Below are 20,960 nucleotides of genomic sequence, written 5' to 3'. Positions count from 1 at the left end.
TCCAGCGCAAACCCTGGACAAGAATGCAACTACACAGCGACAAAGGCTTTTTCTTTGCCCAAAGCATGATGCGAATGGTTTAGGGGCATTGAGTAACAATGCTCCTGGGTCCATTTTTCAAGTGGAAATTCTGAAAAGAGATCGGGAATGTTGAGAGATCCAAAATAGCATCTGTTATGGACAGAAATGTGATACTTAAGGGAACTTGCTAGATATTCATTTAGAGAGGTTCCTTCTAGCTCTTGCAGGTATGTGGCCAAACTCTTAAACATGTTTTCTTTAAAAAAAAAAAAGTATAAGAACTGTTGCTATGGAAACCTAACATCATTTCAAATGGTGCTTAGATTCTAAAATTCAGAGCCTCTTGAAAAGATGAACTCACTGGCCCCTCCACAATTTTTCTAAAGCCTCCAAATGGAGGCATTTGCCAGGTGTCAGGCTGCAGTCTTCTAGATTCTCAGCAGACACAGTTAATTGGTGGCTGATTTTAATGTCTTGTTACCCTTCCTTCTCTGCTCTCTCCAACTGCCTTGAGCTCTGCATGCCTCACAGGGCACAGGGTAATTTGGGTTAGTAGCCTCTGGAGGAAATGGTGAGTCTCTGGCTTGGAAATCACATGGGGCTGGGAGGGCTGCTGGGCAATGGCCTGATTTTTTCCTGAAACATTCTGGGAGCAGCTGAACCTTCCTCATGGGCCCAACTGAAGGAAACAGGTAGACTTAGAAGGGGGTCAGGGGAGCCTTCTCCACTGGCATGAGTTCCATGAGAACAGGAACTGCAGTAATCTTAGTCACAGGTGAATGTGTGGAGTTAGCACAGTGTAAGCAGTCAGTAAATGTGTTTGATATACGAATAAATCAATTACTGAATGGCCAGGAAGTCATCCCCTGGTGATTCCAACTGACCCCTCTCAGGTTCACCTACTTTCTTCAGCCCAGATATGTTTATCACCCCACAGACACTGAGTACCCAGCCTGCAAAGAGCACGCATAGGTCTTGGCACAAAGCATGAAAGAATGTCACGGTGGCTTTCAGGAATTATTTGATGAGTGAATGAATGAATACCTGAAAACAATCCTCCTGGGCCCAGAGCACTTGACGGCAAAACTATATCACACTGTCTTCTTGGGTTACTTCCTGCCTGTCACAGTATTGAAAGTCCCTCTCACGTTGAGAACAAACTATTCCTTGCCATGTAATGCACGGAGGAAATGCACAGATAAACAAGCAGGGTTCAAGTGCTTTGATCTTTAAAAGGAGGGAACCCTACACCAGCCTTTGAGATGCCGTGTTGACTCTGACAAGCAGAACAGAAAAGTCACACAATCTACATGGCTGGTTGCCGGAAATGAAGTGGGTAGATTTCAGCGGGACTGTCTGTTCCCATCCTGGACCACTGGGTCCAGAAGGGAAGTGTGCAGAGAGCGTGATCACCTGCCTGAGACTCCCCTACTTGATGAGGCAGGGGAAGATCCTTTCCCAAAGATGAGCATCAAGTGGGTAGCAAGTGGCCCAAAGAGGGGCCCCTCCTGCCATCTCCATCCTGGGGGTACATTTGCTGCTTCTGGCATCTCAGGGAAACTGACAAAGAGAGGAACGTATTCTTGGTTTCAAGTACATCTTGGTTATCTTGCTAAGTAAGTGCTGGGGAGAGAGAAGAAGCTCACCTAAGTGTCTGGGTAACTGACGTCCAAGCTGTACCTCGATTAGGCATTACGTTCATACAGCTGTTGCATGGAACATGGGGGAAATGATTTAAAAAAATCAGTGACTCAAGATGAAGGGTTTATAAGAATTAATTTTACTATTTTTGCAGCTTTTCTGTAGGTTTGAAATGTTTTAAAACTTAAAGAAAGCTTAAAATCAGAGAACAAGCAACAAAAACAAGGGGGGAAACTTAATAAAGTTTTCTTTTTAAAATCAAGGTGTAGAACAGTGTACGTACGAGTGTTTACAGTTGGATACCACCTACGTATACAAACATGGAAGAAGCGAGTACATGGGTGTGTGGTTGTAGCATCGTAACTGCCTGGAAACTCTCTGGAGGGTCACACAGAAAACTGAAAATAGTAGCAGCCTCCAGGGAAGGAAATTGAGAGACTAGAAGATAGGGATCGAAGGATACTTAATTTTCTGTAGACCTTGTAACTGTCTTACCTATTGATATAAACAAACAAACAAACCACCTAGTCATGAATATTTTGCCTCAAGAACCTCTGCACTTTTCTCTTTGCTTGAAAAATCCTTCCCGATTGTCTCCTGGTAAATTCTGACTCATACATCACATCTAAACCCAAAGGTCACCTCCTCACTGAAGCCTTTCCCGATTTTCTCTTATCAGAGTCAGTCCCTCTGTGCTCCTACGAACCCATGGAGCTGTCGCTAAGAAACTCTAAGCCATGGTTATTTTCCGCTGACCTGGCTCCACCACAAGAAGGGGTGCTCTTTAAAGATATGACTTTGGTACAATTGTCGTGTTGATACATGTGCATCTCGTTCATTGCTGTACCGGCACCTAGTCCAAGGCCTAAAGTAGGAATGGTTCTCAGGAGATGATTGATGATTTTCCCGTCCCCATGGGTTACCTCTCACTCAGTGCCTACATTCAGCAGCACACCGCTACATTAGCCCGCAGCACCTAGGTCTGTCTCCCTTATAACCCACGTGGAGATTTATGATATGACCACCAAAACAATTGTAATATAACCACCATCCAACTTGGTTAAGACCAGAAGGCAAGACACCAAAGAATTGGAAGAGACACACTGGAGGCACTACGGTACTGTACTGGGGCGTGGAGGCCCCAGCTCTACACGTCGCTCATCGTTTGGCCCTCAGGAAGTTCATTCACCTCTCTGAACCTCCGTGTCCTCATCATAAAAGAATCAGGACAACGGCACATACCAAAGTGTTGGTGACGTCAAACAAGACAATGAACATAGAGCACGTAGCACAGTGTCTGCACATGGGCGTTGCATTAAACATCAGCTCTCACTGTCCTGATCAGGAGGGTCTGTGCACTTTGTTCACCATTCCTTAAATAAAGCAAGATTACAGAACCATGGCTTCAGTTGAAGTTTGTCCTTTAGTACTGATTCTGGCAAAGGTGGGATATTTACATTACCTGGCACATGAGAGCTTCCTGTATCCCTTAGTTGATTCATTAGTGACAGTCACACTGTACACACTGAGGATCTGCAAAGGAGTCAGCAAGTGAACTGAGTGTCTGTTTATGATTCTCAGGGCACCAGCTACAGACAGATACTTGGCCTCTTTCTCCACAGTGGCCTATATCCCAAAATAGGAAATGTGCCTTCACAGACAGACCCAGCAGGCAGAGGGGTTAGGAGGCAGGCTGCTGACATTTCACACTGCCAGGGACAATGCAGAGCCTGGTGGCTGCTCCAGCACAGGTGAGCTGCCCCCCCAGGGGGCTTTGTGGGATTGATTTTTATGCAAATGTTTATGCAAATGAAAGGTAATTGGGTGGCCTGTGATGATTAGCCCATGCTGATTATTAGTCAGGGGGGTCTCAACGTGTGTATACTTTTCATGAGTATAACAACAAATACTTTTCGCTTCAAGAGTTCGAATCTGTGCCCCAATGCCCTACTAAAAGCTCAGTGTGGTAGCGGGGCCAGGAAGCTCTGTCCTGTAGCTACTCAGGTCATTCCTCTCCTGCTCTGAGGAGGTGTCTAAGTAAGAAAAATGTACCAGGAACAGAAGTTCAAGTGGATTTCCCTAGAAGTCAGACAGAGAGTTGATCCCTAAGTCCAAACCACTTCACAACCATTTGTGAAAAGTCTTTCTCTCTACCTCCCATCCCCCTCTCTTCCCTTCCCACTAGGATTCTGAGTGCTTTATACAGAGCTCCTTGACTGTAAGCTCCTTGAAGAAAGGGAAAGAGCCTTTCATCCCTGCCAGTATCCTGGCACATCACAGGCACTTGTTCAAGGAACACTGCCATCCTGAATGGATTGGGGATCAAGAATCTGAGTCTTGAGCCAAAATTGTAGGTAAGTTTCATTTTGCCCTTCCAAAACCTTATAGTATGATCCAAGTCCTTTCCTGCCTCTAGGCAAAAAAAAAAAAAAAAAAAAAAAAAAAAAAATCCTATGTCTAAAACAAGAAGATTATCCTGAAAGATCAAAGGACTGTTCCATCTGTACCATCCTGTGTTTCTTTTAAGGGTGCTACAAACATTAGAATAGTTTACCTTCCTCTCCTTGGAATAAAAGCTATGCAGAACTCTTCGAAACAGGCTGTTCTTAATTTCTAAGTAGGAAAAAAAAACCACCTAAACGATTTCCTAGAAGACAAATTAAATTGAAGTACTTTCCATTTAACTTCTGACTCTGTTTCATTGATACCTCATTCTAATTGTCCCTATTACCAAGAAAAAAAGGAAATGTCAGCCGCAAGTCCTACTGAAGAATTCAAAGGTCGGATGAAATGAAGAGACCCATCTGGCTTGGCAGAAATGAGATGATCATCATTCACAGGCATTTCCAGAGGAGGGATGCGTTCCCTCTGCTGAGCCAGGCTTCAGAGCAAATGAGTGCAAAATATGCTAACACGAGAGGAGTCGGCCACATGATTTCCAAGTCATATTGGTGCATTTGCAGGAAAGATGGCTCTGCCTTCACTAAGAGTGTTTTCATTCATTGGTTTATTCCCATGACAAACGTTGGCCAGAACATGGGAGAAAGAGTAGGGGGGCTCCCCAAATTGAAATTTTGTCCCAGAACAAACCCACATTAAAATATGAGTGTAAAACACCTGGAAAATCACCAAAGATTTACACGCCCCAGTCACAGGGGCTGACCATCTAAGTAAAAATAGCTTGTGTGGGCTGCAGGAAAAGTCTTAGCCTTACGTGGAGGAAATGATTTTTGTCCATAATGGACCAGATTAATTCTGGGGAAGACAAAAGAAAGGAGTAAGCAAAGATAAAAGCTCTAGCTAAAGTCAGACCTCCAAGGATACAAACGCCCAAGGATAAAAGTATGGCAATATGGCCATAGGCAAGTTACTTATCTTTTCTAAAACTCGGTTTTCTCATTTGTAATATCTTGGATATTAATAGAATCTATCACAGTAGGTTTTTGCAAGGATTAAGGGAGGTGATACCTTTAAAGACCTTATGTGCCTGACATATCGTAAGCACTCAATACCTGTTAGCTGTCAACATTGTGACTTTTCTCTCTGTGGTAACATCAGGTCCCCTTCTTCATCTTCTATTTAAACTATACTTAAAGTCTCTATTCATACATTTAGTAAATATTTATTGAGAACCTACTTTGCGCCAGATACAGTGCTTGCAACTGGGAGCCTGGTGGTTCCAAAATAAGGCCAATCCTCAAGAACCTTCCGGTCTAGCTGGGAAGACTGACAACTAAACAGGCAATTACAACCCAATGTGGGAATCACAGTAAATGGTGTAATCTCGATGACTAAAGCCTAGGAGACACCCAAAGCCCAGTCTTCAGGGATCAGAAAGAACTCCTTAGAGGTAGTGAGGTCCAAGTGAAGGTATAAAATGAGTAAAACTTAGCTTGTGAAGACAGGGAGCTTACTGGGCTTTGGGGAAATAAAGGTTGTGCCTTATAGTAGATCCTAGAGTGGATGTGTACGGTGAGGGTGGGTGTGCAGAGAGCAGCTGAGAGTGACTCTGGACAACAGAACAGTGGCCCCATCAACGAAGGGTCCTAGAAGCCTGAGAAGGAGTTCAGATCTGTAACCTTGAAAGTGATTAAGTAGCAAAGTAACATAATCTCTGGATTTAGGGACACTGTTCAGGATATGTATGAAAGATGGATCATGCTGGAGCTGACGGGGGGAGAAGTAACACTGGAGGCAGAAAGATCTGTTAGGTGGCAACTGTGGCAAAATCTTGGAGAAAGGGGATCTGGCTTGCATTTGGATGGTGGCAGTGGGGATAGAGAAAAATAAAAATGTTTCCGAGATAGAGAGTAAATCAACAGGAATCAATTGCTATTGGGGTAGGGGTTGGGAGGCATGTGGGATCCCTCCCGCGTTTTTGGTGTGAGTGAATTTTGGTGCTATGGCTGAAGTGTGGCACACAGGACAAGGTAAAGCTTTAGAGGAGAAAATCATGACTTGCATTTGGCCCCTGCATTTAAGGCACTTGGTGGACACACACGTGGAGATGAGCCACCGACACGTGGAAGGATGGGTCTAGGACACTAAAGTGTGGAAAGTCATGCTGGTAGAATTAATTCTTAAATTTTTATCTGAATATTTGGACATCCTATAAAATATAGCTCCAGTTACCACTGAGCAGATAAAGGAGGTAAATACATTCATAGAATCCTAAGACTTAAGGACTGTTAGAGACTCTGGATCCAACCACCGTTGTGTCCCAGAGAAGAGCTCCTTAACCTAGGGGCACACAGACAATGAACGGCAGAGTCAGGTCTTGGAGTTGAAGTCATCCTCCTGGCTTATGATCTAGTGCTCTGTCTTTTGAGATCTAAAAGGTTCAGCCTCCTAGTTATCTCTTTTCCTCGTGGGATGTAAGCCACCTTGTACATATTTAGAGAATTGTTTTCAAAAGAAGAAAATGGGATAAAAAACAACATGTCGGTTGCCTTAGTCAGTCTATCCAGCTGAGCTCTTGCTAAGGAATTATAACCCCCTTTAGTTCCTTCTTTCTCCTCTGAACCTTCTATAGTCAAAAAAAAAAAAAAAAGCAAAACAAAAAACTACCATCATCCTTGTACGGGAACATAATAGATGCTCCATAGAGATAACCCAATAACCACAGTGAATAATCACATTCCTCAAAGCCCAGGCCTACTTCCCTGTCAGATTCTACTCTGGAAGGTTCTTGTGAAGGTTCAAACCACCGCAGGTTTATGCGATGGCCCTGGAAGCCATCGTTTCCATCTCCACAAACATAGTTACATTTGAAACACTCAGTAACGCTGGTCCATCTTACCTTCTTCACCCATTGGATACTTGCTGCCAATTTCTATAACGCAAAACTCCACCCATCTGATTGGTCATTCAACAAATGGCAACAGGAATGATCGTCAGGAGGCTACTGAGCCGAATATACAGTGATTTCTGCAAAAAGTGAAAGGATCGTTAGTAACCTAGAAGTGACATGAATCAATAAAGTGATACACTACTAGACACTGGGGGTACACAGTTGCATAGGACACACTTTTCTCAGACAATAACGGTCCAGGTGTAGAAAGATGTAAACAAATTATCACAATTGTGTGCAAACTGGGAAAAAATTGTCATGGATTTAGAGGTACCCACAGGATGGTTTGATGAACCATTTGTGCATCTGGAACTTTGATAACAAAGATAAAAGCAGTCATACATCCAACTTCTTATAATACGCTACATACTTTACACGCATCTGCTCTAGCACTAATGACAAACCTGTAGGGGAGACAGGAAGTCTTAGAGCCGGTTGCTGATAGAATCCACATTTTACTGGCATCCAAAGCAAGTTCCTTCCCTCCTAAAGGGAGAAGCACTGTTCTGGTGCTGTCGAATCCTCATGGAATGACAGACTCAAGGGCAGAGAGTGACAGTGGTGGCAGTTGTGATAGGAGATGTCATCCCCATGCTGGCAAAGCAGAGCACTGGGCTGACAGAGCTGCAATTCTTTGTCAAGATGACATTCCTCTCCACCCCCCTCCTGCTCTGCACCACATTCTGGAGTTTCTGTGTGGGGCTGTGTTCTGCCTGGATTCGGGTCTGATTCATCTTCACGTCTCCTGAAGTGTCTAACACGTTTCCTAGCCCAGAGCAGCTGTTCAATGTATATTTGCTGAATGAATGAAGAGAGGAATATGGAGTGTCTGAACAGCTGTCGTCTTCCAAAACCGAGGCACTGAACCAAGGAAGGTACGGCTGGCATAGCGTCCCTAACACAGCAGCATAAAGGAGTTCTTGAATGTCCTTCCTCTCCAGAACTTCTACCTTCTAGGATCAACTTGGGCTGCACTAAGGGCTTAAACAGCTTCCTACTTTGACTTTATTATCTTTCATTTTTCCTAAATCCACTTTTCCTTGCCTCATCTTGGTTCCACCTAACAGCTCCTCACACACAATGCCTTCTCCAAAACAAACAAGGACAACAACAACATGTGAAAAACCCTCTGGTGAAGGGCTGAGGATGAACTGTACATCTACTGAAATCTGTTCATGGCTCCTTGATTTGGTGACTGTATCAAGAACAGGAAAACTGTCCTAATGTGTGCTATTTCCAGGATGTCAAAGATAGAGTAGCAGATGCACATGGAGTCATAAAAGATGCACATGGAGTCACAGGGGGCAGTTCATTCAGCACATAACTGATAAGGAAGGACCCAACTTGCAACCACATTGTAGCCAGTTTCCAGCAGCCCTCCCCCAATGAATCACACGCCCAGACATTCATGCCCTTATGTGGTCCCCTTCCATGTGACTCCGAGTTGCCCCTGGGTAACCAATTAAACACTGCAAAAGTGATACTATATGATTTCAGAAGCTGAGTCATAAAAACCTGGTAACCTGTCTTGTGTTCTTGGAAAGCTTGCTCTGGGAGAAGTCAGCTGCCATGTCTGAAGTCTGAATGCTCTAGACCTCCATGCTGTGAGGAAGCTCCAGCTAGCCATGTGGAGAAGCTGCATAGATAGCGAGAGAGATGCCCAACCACGTCTAGCTGTTCCAGGCATCCAAGCTGAAGAGCCAGATGGTAAGCCAAGGTGCCATCTTGGACATCCAACCCACTCAAACCTTCATGTGACTCCAGCCATCTGACTACACAGCATGAGAGCCCAAGCAACAACTGCCCAGATGATTCACTCAACTCAACGGTAAGAGGTAATGATAAATAGTTGTCATGAGACATTAAATTTGGGGATGGTATGTTACCCAGAAATGGATGAATAGGAGACCATAAACAGGGATGGAACGGGCATTTGTTGCAGTCCTTACCAATGTATTCTCTTTAAATGCATATATCCACTCTGGGTATCATGAACTCATCACGGTATCTCACCCCACCACTCAGAAAGGTCAAACTCTTGCCCGAGGTGTACAGCCCATAACACCCAAGGTGGGATCAGAACCCAGCAGTGCAGACTTCATAGCCTGTGTTTCTTCTCTGGTCTCCAATCAGTTCATGATACAGCCATTGTGCTTTTAAAAGTTTACTTCTCAAATCTATAAAAACGAATTGAACTCCCACTTGGCCTTGCATTCTTTACCTCCCTGCAAAATGTCTCCTTTAAAACTCCTTTCACCAAAAGCTTGCACTGACAATTAAGAGCCTTGGAAGGAAAGCAAAAATAAATGGGTGAATTGTCTGTGAATTCTGATCACTGCAAACATTTGAGAAAGAGGGGCTCTGGGTTCTGTGGACAATGTCTGTAGTATACAATTATACCATCTTTCTTAGAAAAAAATGAACAGAAGAAATCTAAGTTGTTTTTGTGCTTTTAACAGAATTGATGGGAAAAAAGAGTTCATTAGGTCTGAGAGGGCTGGGCAGGTAGAGTGCAGATGTTCTCTTTCTGCATTGGTGTTCTTGGTTGGAATGTTCATTTTCCCTCTCCCCCCAGACCTTCCCCACATCTAATGACTCCCCCGAGGCCTGGAATCATGTGGTCCCTTTTGAGACAGAAAAATACAATGCAGCCCTGCTGCACGCACTCCTACCTACTCTCAGGGCATCTTCCCTTCATTTCCCAAGGCTTGCATGCCATCACGGGCCCTCTTCAAGTATGGGAACCACTGCTCTCTACCAGCCCCTTCCATTGCTGTGCTCGGCTACCCATAGTACTGAACCTCTTAGAGGCGAAGACACTCCATGCCATATATTAGTTCAGAGACTGAGAAATCAGGAAGAGGAACACCATGAAGCCAAGGGTGTAAAGTGGGATGGAGAAAATACTTGGCAAGCATATCAAAATCAAGGAGGAAACTCAGGGACAGATGGGGATGTGATTGTGGCCAGTTTCTTTTGCTGAGCTCTGACTGTATTGAAGACTCAGTACATGCAGAGCCATATCCTTCCCTTTGACCCACGAGTCATGCTGCCATCCCTCTCTTAGGATTTCTGCTCCAAATCAAATACCCCGGCTTATAGCTCTCCATGTGTGGGTCTTCTTCTGGAATGTGGGCTCAGCCCGGGCAGGTGTGTGCCAGGATCATTGTCAACAGCACTCCAGCAACAAAAACACCAACATATAGTGCTGTGGGGGAGGATAAGGGCTGAAAGTATATGTGAATTAGATTAAAATAGTCCCCACCCCACTTACTCCATCAGTGCATGCTTCAGGGTCCTCAGGCCACTAACTGTGTATATATAGGTATGACACGGGGGTGATGGGTATAAAAGGGAAAGAATTGCCATTGAGTGGAGCAGGGTAGCCCAAGGAGAGAGTGACAGCTCCATTTTACAGGTGAAAAAAACTGAGGCTAAGTGGTAAATATCCAAATTCATAGAGCAAGGAAGCAGCAGAGACCAAATCACTAAAAAATCTACTTCTTTCCTGCCAGCTTTAAGAACCCACAACGAGACCTACTTCCCCGGGTAAATTATGCCCGTTTCTCTAGGATGTGATAACATAATTTCTACTTTTTGGTATAACAACACAACAGGGAATTTGAGATATTTGGTATGGAGCTGAGTAATACAAACTATGATTAAATACATTACTATTAAACAATAAAATATCAGGTTTTTGAAACTTTTATTGGGCATAGAAGTCAAGCAAAGGCCATATACTTTTCTGTTGGTCTAGAAACACCAAGTTGTTTTGTTGATATTGCTGTGTGTTTTTCTTGCTCCACTGACAGGAGAAGGGGCACAGGCAGTAGAGCCTGGGTTCCCTGCAGATGCGGGCTTCTTCCTTTTATGGGTGTCACATGTTCCTGACATTGTTGAAGGGATGAATAAACCCAATTAAATACTCACCACTGGGTGTTTTTCTTTCCTGTTATTGCCCAAGTTCCAAAACCGTATGGTGAAGCATATTTTGTAAGATAAATTTGTAGATTATGATTAAAAAAAAATGAGGGAAGAAGCTATTAAATGTGAGGGGACAGGACTTAAAATCCAGGCTTTGCCTCTTCCAAGCTAATTTGACTTTGGCAGGAACTTTTTGAGCCTCAGTTTCTTCACTATAAAATGGGGATATTAATAACTCTTTTGTAGGCTTATTGTAAAGAACAGTGATAACAGATACAATACCTCACTTAGAGTAGGCACTCAATGATTAGTAGCTGTGATTATGAAGAGGTATAGATGGTGCTTTTTCAATTGTGCACGATTAAAACATTAGTTTTACCTTTTATTGTCTATTTGCTGTTCACAAAGCCCTATGGTAGACGGATAAGCTTTCATATGATTAATAACCATACATTTGTATATATTAATATACATTCACGGGATATATAATTAATATTAATCTATGAGCATTTTCCCACACCATTCCTTTTCAGATGAGGAAACTGAGTTTTTAAAGAAGTTCAGGGATCCCTCAAAGTACAATGGCTCAGCTTAGACCTCTGCTCCCATAGGACTTTAAGGGCTGCCAGCTGCCCACAGCTCAGGGCTCCCTGCAGAATCTCGAAGGCCGGCTACTCACTGCTTGTACAGGGATGACGCCCAGCGTCTGGCTGTAATTACGGGAAAACATCCATAAAGAGTTCCTGGGTTACAAATGGATTTGACACAGTGGCCCTTTAAATCAAACTCTTAGCATGATTATCTTTATTTCTCTTTAGTAGTTTTTCTAAGTAAGCCGTGCCTTTAGAGGCACCTAATACAAAGTGACAACCTTTGCCGTTTTCCAAAGCACCGATGGACTGGTGTAGAGAGAGTCCATTGTCACCATGGTAATTACCGCACAATACCTGATGGCCAATGGACAGTCAGGAGGCGCAGGCAGCAGCTGAATCCGGCATTGTCCGGGCCCGATAAAAAGATTAGAAGCCCTGAAAAGCCGGGGAGCGGGATCTCACAGCTCTTTTGCTGGGCCCTGAAAGGCCCATTGTGCTGTCACCATAAATTCTGGGTTCCCCGGGCACTTGACAACTGAAGCCAGTGACAATAGAATTCTTGTGTCCAACAAAACACTCCTTGTCCAGTGTCAGTCTTATCAGCCGCATTTACAAATGTCTTTCGTTGTACCCAAATAATTCCCTATTAGAAGGGCTATTGGGAGCAGAACTAAATAAATATTCACAGCCTTTGTAATATCTTTGGGAAATGAATAAACAAACAGTCATCTAGCATATGAGCAAACCTCCTGCTACTCTACATTTTATCCCTATTTCTCGCCTAAAGATGGAGTTTCACTTTCTCCCCTTTAACATTTTAACAATTGCAATGCTGGGAGCTCCAGTTTTATTTGTCACCCACCACATATCCCCAATATATATAGCCTTGGTGCCTGTACGTGCATTTTTCTTTTAATTAATCTTCCCAGCAGCACTGGGTGGGGCTTGTTTTATTCCGTTCCTACCTCCTAAAAGAGAAGGGAATTAAACCTCAGAGAAGTTAAATAACTTGCCCAAGATAACAAAGCTAATTAGCAGCAGAATGGGAATGCAAATCTAAATTTCCCATGCTCCCAAAGATCTGCCTTCCCACTTTGCCATGATGATTTCTCTACTGAATAATAAAGGAATTCAACGTCAGAAAAGGGGGAAAAGCTAAACACATCCACTATAAAAATCACACACACATACTTAAGTCTATTTATATTGTTATAGAACCCGGGAACACTTAGAATCGAAGGAAAAGAAAAAGCCTTTCTCCAAGAGAGTATATTTTATTTTTGCCCTAAAATAGCAGCACTTTTGCTTTTTATTTATTTATTTTTTTTGGTGGGAGGGGGGTAAGGAGGGAGTGGCAAGCAAGTAAAAATAAATATAACCCAACTTCAGGAGAATTTCTGGGATATCTACTGGGTCATTTGGAAAACTTTCAGAAAGAATTGCTGGAGTAAACAAAGCAGGTAGGGCATACGCAATCACATCTGTTCTGGAACAGTATTTACCTCTTCCATAGTTTATTTAGCTTATTTGTCTCCTTGCTGTGAATGAACAAATAGCTCAACATTTGACAGTAATGCACAGGACAAGACAGAAACTTCCTTCTGGGTAGGAGCCACCTACTTCTTAGAAGGACAGCAATCTTTACGTAAAGAATTGGAGAATATTTAAACTCTAAATGGTTCCCTACCAGGTCAGGAACTGCCCGCACTGGATGACAGAGGTTACGCATTTCTCGCTCGTCTGTCCTGGCCTCACCTCCTGCCCAGGTGAGCCCAGCAGGCTAAGCACCTCTGCTCCTCCCTGCACGTACCGTTCCCTCAGCTGAATTCCCCTCCCCTTCACGGTTCGTATAATTGTGGTGGGACTCTACCCTGCTCCCTGTGCTGGACTCGGAGAGCTTCCGGATTCCGTCAGAACTCCGTATTACGTCTTGATTTCTCCCACGGGTAGACTTCCTTGTTATTATGGCTGTCTGCCCCTTCCAACATTGCATCCAAGGAAGCTTTGAGCTCCCTGAAGACAGAAATCACATCTTATACTCATTTTTGTCTGGCCTGGGTCAACCTGCTAACCCTCTAAAGGGCTTGGCCTATTGGAGAAATAGAGAAATGGTAGAGGTGAAACAGAGAACCACCATAAAACTGTATTTTTAAAATTCTGAAACACTGAAAATCTATTGCCTTTTTATCTACTTGATGTCAAATGACAGATAAAATTCGTAATTTTTTCAAAGGACTATAATAATATACTCACTTGGCCCATATTATTTAGCCTTGATAAAAGTAATATGGAGCTGTCCACTTTGTTTTTTCAAATAGTTAAGATCGGTAAAATAGACTATCATTTTGTAAGCAACCGGCTATTAACAAGACTGGGTAACCAACAGGTACTTCCTGAGTGACTGACAGTAAATCCATGTGTTTGTACATGTACTGAGTTTGAAAAAGTGTGGTCGATATTTCCCAAATACCTCTGATGCCAAGTGAAGCATTTAATCACCTTTGAGGACTTAAGGGCATGATTATAGTCACGTACATGTGATGCTAACTCTTTCAGCTCTTCAACACCCCCAGGAGCTGCGTGTCATGTAGACACAACTTAATCCAAACAGGTGAGATGATTTCTAACATTTACTGAGAGTTTGCAATGTGCCAGGTCCTGGGCTAAGTCCTTTCCTGTAATATATAATTTAATCCTATAACAATCTGATACATCAGGTACTATGATTATATTTCATAACTAGGAAATTGAGGCACAGAAATGTTGAATAAAGTTGCCCTCATTCACAAAGCCACTAAACGGCGAAGTCAGGACACAGGCAGTTAGAACCTATAGCAATTCATCCAACAGCTACACTCAACCATTTTCTCCAGACATAAATTAGGGCACCAATTTAGGGAAATAGTCCAATGATTAAAAAAAAAAAAAAAAGATCAATGAAGGCATCACTTTACCAGGCCAGAGAGAGACAGAGAGAGAGGGAGAGAGGAATAGAGGAAGAGAGAGAGAGAGAGAGAGAGAGCAAACATTGATGAATCACCACCCACAAATGAAATGATAACAGCAAAGCCCTCTGACTATGGCCCAAGGCCTGAAACAGTATCTCTAATGTTTCATCAAATCTGAGCAACTTCCATACAACCAAGAAAGCCACTTATTTGCAACTCTTCATATTCACAAAGTCAGGGAAGTATTTACACACACACACACACACACACGCACACACACACACACATGCACACACACACTGCAGACTTTCTGCTATGTGCTAGAAATAGTCACGGCCTCCTACTATCTTCTCATAGTAAAAAGAGTAAGCTGCGCTGGCTATAGCAGTGAGACTGATTTATGAAATAATAGGAGAGGGTTCTCTCTGAGGCCATTACACTCAGAAAGCAACAGGCTTCTCAAAATTAAGCGGGACTGTCCTTTTGCAATGTGAAATTAAATTAAGAAGAAGAAAATGTCATTTTGTTATTTCTGTCTTCTTAGACACTTACTCTGAAGACACAAGCTGTACAAATTCAAATTGTCTACAAACTCCACAAGGGCAAGAAGCATGAATGTTTTCTTGCTGACTGTAAATCAGGTGGAGAGAGGCACAAACTAATGCTCCCAAATAGCTTCTGAACACATGACCCCATGTGAGTCCCTAATACCAAAGTCCCACCTGCGTACAGGTGCCAGTGAAGGCCCACACTAGGTGGTGACTTGAAATTTTCTTCAACAAAAAATATGAATTTGGCCATAGAGAGGCTGATGCGAGCCAGCAAGCGAGTCTAGCAGGCGCTCTGCATCCTTATCACACCTCATTAAGTACACTGGATTCATTCAGGTTCAGCAGGGGAAGTGGGCCATTCAAATGTTTCAGCTATAGTTTGCTGCATTTTATTGGTGGAATAGTATTCTCTACTTGTGTGCACCAATTTTGACATTCTTAAAGATCTTGGGAAAAATCACATGCCAATGTCAAGAATCTAATGTCCCCGTAGGAAGCTTTATCTAGGCTGTTCCCCCTGGACTCTCCTCCCAGGCAGATGTACACACACACACACACACACACACACACACACACACACACACACACACCATCATCCCTTTCTTTCTTTTCATCTTTTTAAAAATTTTTCAAATGATTACAAGTGAAGTCCATTTTTACCAATTTCAGTGATAAGAACGGAAAATGAAGAGAAAAATGGCGTTGTCCACAGTTGTGAGTTGGGTCATCTTATTAGACTGGGTTTGGATCATTAGTGTGGAAGTGACAGGCAAATGGTCCTATCTGTACTCAAATCAGAGGCTCCGTGAGGTCCTCCACTGCAATACCCACTTATTAAATCTCTGTCTTAAGACTTCAGCCAAGAAAACCAGGCTGAATTTTGAAACAGGTTTTCAAAATTCAGCCTGGGCTGGATATCTGGCTTTGATATCTGTAGCTGTGTGAAACTGTAAGTGTGTAAGTTACACACACACACTATTAACATGTTGATCACTTATTTCTTAAAATATTTAAACCACATTCCTTATCCAGCAACTTATACAAAATTTTGACCCCGGGGACTGGGCTGAACTTGATGGTTAGTAAGGTCCTTTCCTATTCTGAGTCTACAAAATTCTGTAATTGAAAAAGTCAGTTCCCCAGCTAAAAGCAGCCCAACTCATTCCAGCAGAGTTCTGACCACAGTTGGGAAAATAGTGAGCTAGAAGATCTCTGGGATCTTTCCCTCTCTAATAGTCATTAGGAGTTTGTGTTTCCATGGGGCAAACCTGGTATCATGATGAAGCCATCTTTAAGAGGACACTGCATGTGCAGGGGATCATGAAGGCAAGCACAGTCTTCCTTTAGCTCTTGGGGAGACGTGTAAACACAGCCAGGCTTCATGGTCCCTGACAAGATGGTCTGGTCACCTTGCAGAAAGCCAGATGACCCTGTCCAGGAGCCAGACCAAGTGGGCCTGTCACCAGCAAGCAGGAAGAGAGCAGGGGGCCACACTGTGGATTAGACAGACCGTGGCAGGAAGCGCAGCCTCTGCTGGGGTGTGAACTCAGAGTCCTGCCTGTTCCCAATACGGGGCTTGACTCCTCACCGGCTGCATGACTTAGGACTGTTTCCTTACCTGTAACACGGGTGCTACAATACCCCACAGAGCCCCTGGTGGTGAGGACAAAGGAGATAATACATGTAAAGTATACTACTGTTTCTGGCACAAATTAATTGTTCACTAAATATTCGTCAACATCATCATGATCAAAAATTTATCACTTTTCTGTTATACAGACTCTATATAAAGACATACAAAAAATAGTGCAATGCCTGACACCATAGGGGCCCAACAAACTACTATTATTATTATTATTATTGGCATTAAATGACAGTGAATCAGGAAGCAGAGAAGTACCTTTTCAATTACCTTTCAATCCTGATCTCAGCAAAGGGAATGTCTCCATTTGCAGTGATTCCTGAGCAAATCTCTCTTTTAACAGAAAAGGCAGTCTCAGGCTCAGAGTAGACTCAACTGTATTATAGTTTCCTTTTAATTTTACCTATTTGGGGGTTACCTTCTATTTATGATAAGAGGTACTAGTTTGCCATCAATGATAATGATATAATTTTCTTTAAAAATACTTAAGGGAAGCAGAATGAGTCAAAAGAAAATATTAAGTAAATAACAGTGTGGGTGGTACCCAGATATTGTGAAGACAAACATGAATGACGGAAGGAGGGGACGCTGATCCATCGCGCTGCGATTATTTTATGGAAGGAGAGACTGAGGCCCCGAGTGGCAAGTGGGTGATGAGCAGGGCCCATAGAGACCCTGCCCCAGACATCCCACAGTTTCTCTGCAGGATCCGCATCAATACCCCGTGTCAGATCATATGTGTGAGGGGAATGACCTTGGTTCTCTTCCAAGGGCAGAGACAGAATGACAGGAAGAGACAAATGTCAGTCCCCACCTGGTGGTGGAGGTGAGAGCAGAGTCTAGAAATCTCCAGGAATCTAGGTCTTCCTGGAGAAGAAACTAGGTTGAAAACTCACTGGGCACAGAACCCACCCTGCCTCTCTCTACAATTCACATCATGCATTTTACGCACATCCCATTTTATTCCAAAGGGAATTTAAGGCTGCCTGCAAAGATGCATATAGCACAGAAAACATATAGTGCTGCTTTACATAACAAAAGTGAGAAAAGGAGAGATGACAGCATCAAATAATTTGAGCCAAGGTTCACAGGCAGAGCTCTGGCTAAGAAGTCATACACTTGCCAGGGCTGCATCACACAAAGGGACAGGAAAACATGATCAGGTGCAAGACCACGTGCCCATGAAGGGAGAACTGGTCCTCAGTTAGATCACAGCCATTCCAGATACTGATGCCAGACAGTTATTTATCCCATTGGTTCTCACATAGATGACCCTGCCTTAGGCAACGAGCAATATCCTGAGAGTAAACGTAATGGAACTAGAATTATTTGGCAGTGCCGGCACATGGAGGACACTCAGAGTCTCTAGCAGGTAAGGGAAGGAAGGGGTTGGGGGAGGATGCAGGCAGCATCTTTCTCCCAGGAGGACTTGAGAGCCAGTCCATCCTCCACACGCTGCTGCATGCTCCCTCTACACCATGAGTCTGCTTGTGCCACTCCTGATTTCAAAGCATCGAATGTCTCCTCGGGTTGGCCTCTTCTGTTTTTAACAACAAGCAAGCCTGCTTTGTTTTAGGTTCTGTGCTTACAGGGATCGTCACATTAATTTGAAAATGGAGAAACATAAAACAGAGAGGCTGAGTTAATGTACCCTGGTCTCCCAGCTTATAAGGCTTCAAACCCAGGCAATCTGACTCCAGGGCTTCCATACTCACCTCACCCTGACCCCCAGGGAAGGCCCTTCATGAGCGAGCTCAGCCGGCCTTCAGCCTCACCTAGGGCAGCTCCTTCCAGGAACTGATCTTTTTTTGCTCAACTTACCATATATGATCTCACTCTTCCCTACCATTGCTCCCGCTTTTGCCTTACACAGAATGCATTTTCATCTTTTCATCTTTATAAACTTCTTGTCCTCCAAGGCCCTAACAAAATGATTACCTTCTGATAATTCACCTTCCTTTCCCAACTTTGCACACACAGCTCATCACAGCATCATCCCTACCAACCATTCAACCTGTCCATCAGTGTTTCTTGAGTATCTGCTATGTGCCAGATCCTACTCAAGACCCTAGAGTACAAACAGCACAGCCGCTATTTCTGCAGAGTTAGGATGTGAACAGAAAAATAAACAGCAAACCACAGTGACGAATGACACAGAACATTTAAAATGGTTTTAATCTTAGGATCCCTTTAAATCAGCTGTGATGCTCAATCAACATTTGATGGAATGAGAGGCAATACCTACTGCTTATAATCTTTATCAACCATCTGGCCTTAAGTCCTAGGATACCTCATTGTTTTAGGGAATAATTACATTTGTCTGCCACCCCCAATCCCTGTGAGTTTATGAAGAGCGGAAGCTCTGTTGTCTGCAGTAATTTTCGCTCCTATTATAGCACCCACTGCATGATTATCTGCATTTGCTACAAACCTTAAACACAGAGACGCAGACTTGAAGTTTGAGGGACATCACAAATCACGGGATGTAAGGGCAAAATGGAAACTCGGTGGTGATCTAATCCAGTGATTCTATTAATTGTGTTTAGCAGAGACTGGGTAATTCCCAGATACCCCAAAGGCTACTGCAGGCTATGGTGGGTGAGGGCAGTACAGGTGGAGGGTTCTGGGATCCCCACAGCTTCCTCCTTTCTTCTATTTAATTCACACAGGCTCTGGTTTGTCCATTTTATACATAGCAGGGCTGGGAGTAAGATTTTGTTCACAAACATCTGCATGAAATTCACAGAATCAAGAGGGGAAAAATAGAAATAATGAATCCAGGAGTTAAATGACTCCTTGGAATTTTTACAGAACCTCATGCTGAGTGGATGTGCATGTTTAGATAGGGACAGATGTACACAACAACAGACAGATGACTAGACAGAGAGAACACATACGTGAACAGGTGACATATTACATAGGAAGTGGGGGTGGGCACAAGGGAGTGGAAAGAGGAGGGTATTACAACAGTAATGGGATGTACACTGAAGGGAGAGAGAGGTCTTCCTAGCCCCACTGTTCCCTCACTAGAACACTGCCTTCTCCACAGCTCTCACCATTCATTCATTTATTCTTTCCTTCACTGATTCAATAATTACATATTGAGTAGTTCTATGTGCCAGTTTCTTTGCAGAGATAAACACATAGAATTGGGGGGCCAAGTTAAGGTGAGACAGAAAGGTAGGGGGAGGGAAGGAGGATGGAAGGAAGGATGGATCTGATAGCTGCAAGGTGAGCGGGGGTCCTGACATTCCCTGCCTTCCCTCTCATGCCCGACACACGGGGACAAATGGCTTATCCAAAGCAAGCGCAGAGTGACAGAGGAGGCAGGCGGGTGAGAAGAATGAAGAGAGCTCCCAAAATAAGACACGACGAAAGGAAAGGAGAGGAGAGATGACAGCACGCTTGGATCTATTAGACTGTCTATTTTTAGTGGCCTAAGGAAGATCCTCTCCAGTGACCTTGCCGAATTACGACACAAACAGAATTAATGACAGCTCTCCCAACCTTCTCTTCCAAGTCAGCTCGTCACCAGATCACTTCTGCAGCCACATCCCCTAAAACCCCATAACTTCCTTTAAGGACTCATCCTCACGGGCTTTTGACCTGAACGTGAGCAGATGGATTTACTTCAGCTGTTTTCTGCCTTTCTGATTGTTTTTCCTGAAGAAATTTAAAGACCAGGTCAGCTTTCCTAAGTACTCAGCTTTCAATGTTTATTGCTGTGGTTGTTTTGCCTGTCAGTTAAATGCTACCCATCTTCAGAAATGAGGAAAATGCCCCTGGCAATCAGGAAAGATGCTTGCTTTTAAAGGCATCTTAAATCTGAATTATTAAAACTAGAAAAAGGACCAAAACAATTCTGGTATTGACCAATTCTAGGCTTCTCTATGCATGTTTCAAGTGTCCTTTTTTTTTTCTTTAAGGAAACAGAGCATTTGAGCTTTAACAAGCTGATGGATATGGAATAACTGACTTGAAGTACAGGACCGTCTAGGTATTGCAAATCTTTTCTAATCCCGTTTTATTTCACCCAGATTCCCAATAAGAATTACATCTTTCCATTCACATAAAGCCTAAATTGCCTTCTTGTAATAGGACAATTTTTAAGTAAGACACAGTATACACCCTGCATGAAATAACAGTCCTTCCCCAAAGCTGAAATTATGTGAATTGTAAAGCAATGTGGAAGAACATGTTGGGATATTTCAATGTGGTTCATTATGAAACACAGTCTTTACTCCAATTATGATGATGTAAAAATATTCCTGACTAAGTTGAGTACTG

The 20,960-nt window shown here is 43.3% G+C and overlaps 1 protein-coding gene across 4 annotated transcripts in view; it reads right to left on the bottom strand.

Moving 5' to 3' along the window:
* CDH11 (cadherin 11) overlaps positions 1 to 20,960 on the bottom strand; it is a 146,343-nt gene that overhangs the window by 78,768 nt on the left and 46,615 nt on the right. For all 4 annotated transcript variants that reach the window (XM_082863243.1, XM_082863244.1, XM_082863241.1 and 1 more), the window contains exon 2: positions 6,962 to 7,089. The gene's annotated coding sequence lies outside the window, so the exon portion shown is untranslated. The remainder of the gene's footprint in view (positions 1 to 6,961; positions 7,090 to 20,960) is intronic.

Source organism: Leucopleurus acutus, assembly GCF_964270905.1.
Source record: "Leucopleurus acutus genome assembly, chromosome: 20".
Classification (NCBI taxonomy): domain Eukaryota; kingdom Metazoa; phylum Chordata; class Mammalia; order Artiodactyla; family Delphinidae; genus Leucopleurus; species Leucopleurus acutus.
Note: the sequence above shows the minus strand (reverse complement) of the source record. Positions and strands in the feature narration are given on the sequence as shown.